The sequence below is a fragment of the Haplochromis burtoni genome, unplaced genomic scaffold, assembly GCF_018398535.1.
Source record: "Haplochromis burtoni strain Fernald_Lab_line unplaced genomic scaffold, NCSU_Asbu1 Contig_869, whole genome shotgun sequence".
Classification (NCBI taxonomy): domain Eukaryota; kingdom Metazoa; phylum Chordata; class Actinopteri; order Cichliformes; family Cichlidae; genus Haplochromis; species Haplochromis burtoni.
This window is the reverse complement of record NW_024583230.1, coordinates 59,135-63,969: the sequence shown is the minus strand read 5'-3', so window position 1 is coordinate 63,969 and position 4,835 is coordinate 59,135.

Sequence of the window (4,835 nt, the reverse complement as noted above, 5' to 3'; positions counted from 1 at the left end):
CAAAACAAAACATAGAAGTCACCTCCTTATGACCTCACTGACTAATGTGCTGTAACTGTCTCCTGTTTTCATGTCTTTTCATTGTTTCTGCTGCTGCAGGCTGAGATCGGAGCCTTTTTCATTTGTGCATCTACAGTTCATCCATAACTGACCTCACTTGTTCTGTGCCCTGAAGAATAAACTGCAGCTGGATCGCTCCCTGCAAAATGAGACAAAGTCACGTGATGGAAAATGTGGATTTGAAAAGCGACTTCGACACCTCTGCTGACTGAGTTTAGTTTTCAAAACAGGAAAGTAAATGACCAAAGAGCTGCTCACTCACTCAAAACTTTTACACAGTGCATCACTTTCACAACAACCTGTGAAGCCAGTTTCAAAGACAACCGTTTACGTCTTGATGACATTCCCACGTTCACCCTCTAGCACAGCATCTCCACAGAGCTGAACTGCTCTCAGTTTATTTGAGACACACAAAACAAAGAGTAAAGTGTCCTTTAAGCGAGACTTCAAGAGACTTCTGAGGATGATGCCACTCCTTAAAATGATTCTAGGCGAGTTTCTTCCCTTTAAAGAATAAAATGAAATGATGCCTGCTGATGTGCTGCAGCTGTTTCCAGAGTCTGTGACTCTGGATTCACATGAAGAAACAATTTCCCTTTTTGAACCTGTGATTGGCTGATGTTGCACAGGTGTGTTCAATGACCAGGAAACTGCTTTGTAAGATGTTTTATTAAAGTGAAAATTAAACTTTCCATTTCATCCTGACCTCTACATTCAAACTGGTCCAGTGCAGCTATACAACTGTAAACACACACAGAATATCATTAAATAAATAATATAGAATATAGAGAGGAGTGCAGGGATGTGTTTGGCAGCCAGCTGGACCTCACTGGTTAGACTGGTTAAGCTGTGGTGAAGGTGTGTGGCTCAGCTTCAGTGAGGAGTAGATGACGGCTGGCTCTGGTGGAAGATCTGAACACAAACACACAGATTAGAGAAAGTTTAGATAAACATGACAAAAAAACACACACTTTGTTTATTACAAAGAGGATATCCACAAAACTGTTTTACACAAATATAGATAAATGAATCTCAGAATTCTAATAATTAATATTGAAATCTATAAATATGTCTTAGTAGTAGTCAGATCTTTTGTTTTTGAATGACAGAACTGATGCTTTGCTGAATTATATGTCGCCCCTGTTTCCATCGCACGTCATCATCAACCTTCAGCTGGACCATCTCTGATTTGCAATAAAATAAAAAAATTAATAAGAGGCATTAACTAAAGAGCTGTTCCAGTGTTACTGACCACTCAGAGAATTTCACAGCTGTACCTCTCTGCCTGCAGTTCGTCTTGATGGGGATCTGTGCGTAGCTGATCTCAGGTGTTCTGTGCACTGAAGAGTAAACTGCTGCTGGATCGCTCTCTGCAAAACATGACAAAGTCAGGTGACTGACCCAGAACCTGTGTTTTACGGTGAGAAAAAGTTTGACATTCCAGGAACAACAGCGGCAAATGTGAGGCCACAGCCGAGCCTGTCTTTAACATGCAGCAACCTTAACACCTCTGCTCGGTTTAGCTCTCAAAACAGGAAACCTAATGACCACAGAGCCGCTCGCTTGGCACAATGATGTAAGTCTTACACAATGCATCATGTAAAGTAAACACTTTGCAAAAGTGTGAAAGTCTTTTTTTTTTTCCAAATTTAACCTGACCTGACTAGCATGTGGCAGTAGTTACAGAAGTGCTGCACCAAAGATCATTATAACCTGTAAATATTCCAAACTGTGTGTAAGTGTAATCCAAAAATGACAACATGGAGCTAGAAATAAGAATAATAAGCCTGCTTTAATGTGAGAAGCACAAGACCTCACTCTTTCTGGCTCTGGTTCAACATCTTTAATACAGGAGATTTTTAATGATGGACTGAAGTCTTTGTCCCTTATGTGCGAGCAATTTACAAACTGATCAACCTGACCTGATGAAAAACCAGCCATGCACCTCACAGAGCCTCATGTCGAAACACGAGAGGATTAATGCTGTCCTTTACCTCTCATCATCTTTGACCCATTTCGATCATCTGCAGATGTTCTTCCCACTGATGAAGAGTTGGCAGCTGTTGCTCTCTCTGCAAAATCAAATGCAAAGATTTTCCATTAATAGCAGAACTGTAAATGCTGCTGATTCAGCAAGATTAATATTTGAAAGAAGGCGAAATGTGTTTAAAATGCAAAGTGAAGAAAAGACTGCGGTCAGAATAAAGGTTTTTTTTTTTTAAAGTGTTTCTGTCTTTTCTTTCAAAAAACAGGAAACTGGACTGAACCGCTCGCATCAGCTTTCTTTGACCACAACTTCTCACTTCACACACACTGGAAAAACTAACCAAACTGTGTACAGTGTACAAATGTATATTCAAATATGACATTAATCATAAAATGCTATTGTAGAAACTGATGCACAATTTAATTAATCACGATTAATATTATAAGAAGGTGAATGTGTTTAAAATGAAAAATGAAGAGAAGACTGCAGTCAGAATAAAGTTGGGTGAAGATGAAATATAAAAAAAATCTAAATTGTTTTATTTTCTTTTACAACAAGTCTCACGTACAATATCTAATTTCACACACACAAGAAAAAAAAACCAAACTGTGTACAGTGTGCAAATGTTCATGACATTAATCATAAAATTCTATTGTAGAAATCGATGCACAAGAAGTGCCTGTAGCTTAGTCATAATAAGCCTTATTTAAGCCTCAGTTAATAATGTAAATGGTCTGTGGCTCAAACTGGTCCTCACAGAGACAGATGTGTGGAAATAACACGTACAGCATGTTGCAGCTTTTAAAGAAAGCGATTGTGTTTGCTGTTTCCACTTAGATGATGTTAGTGTGAGCTCTGACTGTTGGAGATGTGGGCTGTAGAAGTGAGGCTCAAAGTGCCAGAAACACAAAAATGGAGATTAGAATTTATTGATTTTTTTTAGGTGATTTGTTTTAAAAAAAAACAGTGGTTTGATGTGTCATCATAAAGGGCAGAATGTGTCTCACCTCCAGTTTTTCCCTGGATGCATCGTCTCAGCACTAGAAGCAGTATGACCAGCAGGAGCAACCCAGTTATGGAGGGAACAGACACCATCACAGAGAGAGGAGGAGAGGAAAACGAGGAGTAGAAGGAGGCAGTGGAGGCTGATGGAGGAGGAGAGGTGGGAGAACCTGCATCTACTAAGAAATACAAATCGATGTGGTCAGTTTGACTCACTTTGGGTCTAAAGTCTGTAAAAGAAACAGAAGCCTCACCTGTGACAGTGATCCAGCTGGATGGAGACTCTCCATGACCGCTGATGTCACACTTGTAGAGGCCTTCATCAGACCTGGAAACATGCTGGATGGTCATGTGACCTGTAGGCTGCTTCCTGATGAGGGAGCCATCTTTATAGAAAGCAGCTGGGAGGTTGGAGGGAGTGGTCTTTGTTTTACAGAGCAGAGTGACGTCATCTCCCTCCATCACAGGGAGGACAGGACTCTGCAGGATCACTGATCCACCTCAACACAGAGACAAACTACAGCATTTCATCCATTTACACACAGCTTCATCAACACTAACTCCACACACTCAGCTTACCAGTGACTGTCAGGTTAACCATGTTACTGATGGGACCCTCTCTGGACTCACACCAGTAAACTCCACTGTCCAGTAGGACGATGTGGCTGATGTTGCAGGAAGAACCGTCTAATTTTCCAAACCCATCTCCACACTGAGTCCTGGTTTCTAAGCTTGTGTTTCTCCTCAGAGTCCATCCAGCAGAGCTGTCGTCCTCCTCACAGCTCAGAGACACAAAGTCTCTTATAAAGAACTGAGAGCTGCTGGGACTCACAGTCAGACGAGCTGTGAGGAGAGACGATTAAAATAAAGCAAAACGTGAGGAAAAGCTTTTTCACAAAGAAACCAGCAGAATCTTTGTTGGTGTGTTTCAGATGAGGGCAGAAAATGATCCACGAGTTTAAGTCATACAAAAGATAATCTCCTAAAATCCTGCCCAGGTATCATGAAATAACTTTTTAGAGATCTCGTTCTATGATATCATACAGATACAAAAGTCTAAACATGTCAGTCTGCATTCTGAGCTTTAATCTCACAGGGATTACTTGTGCATACACTGACCTCGTGGTATCTATTATGAATATTAACCATTAAAGACAGGATATCAGGAAACGAACAACATCTTCTCTCCAAGTTAAACAGAGATTTGCAATCTGTCTGCAGGTAAAAACTTAACAAATTAATTTACTTTTTACATTATTTATTTTCATTCCTTCCTTCGAGAAATTGGGCTGCTGGTAGCCGTGTGCTCGTCGTGTGTCACAGGACCAAGAAAGCCTCATTAAAAAGCAAACATTGATGGTCACGTTTTATATCATCCACTCTTTAGTCCTCTTATTTTTAAGTAGGTTTTTATTAGGATTTAAACATTAAAATCACTTTATGTTTAAGAATCTGTTCCTTTCTGCTCATTTTAAAATCATTAACTAGTATTTAGGGACTAGTCTATAGAAAACACATTACTAACCTCTTCCTTCTTTTTTACTGAAAAGTTATAAAGTTTGGTGAAACTCCAAAAACTCTTGATATAAAGTCTGGAACTCTTTTGCTAGATCGATAAAACTTTATTAATCCCTCAGGTAGATTCCTCTGGGAAATTCAGTTTCCAGTGGCAGAACACCGACAGAAATTTGCATAGTAGAAATTAGAATTAGAAAATAGAATATAGAGAGAGTTTTTATATTTATTTATATTTATATATGCTGTATATATAATATATATATATATA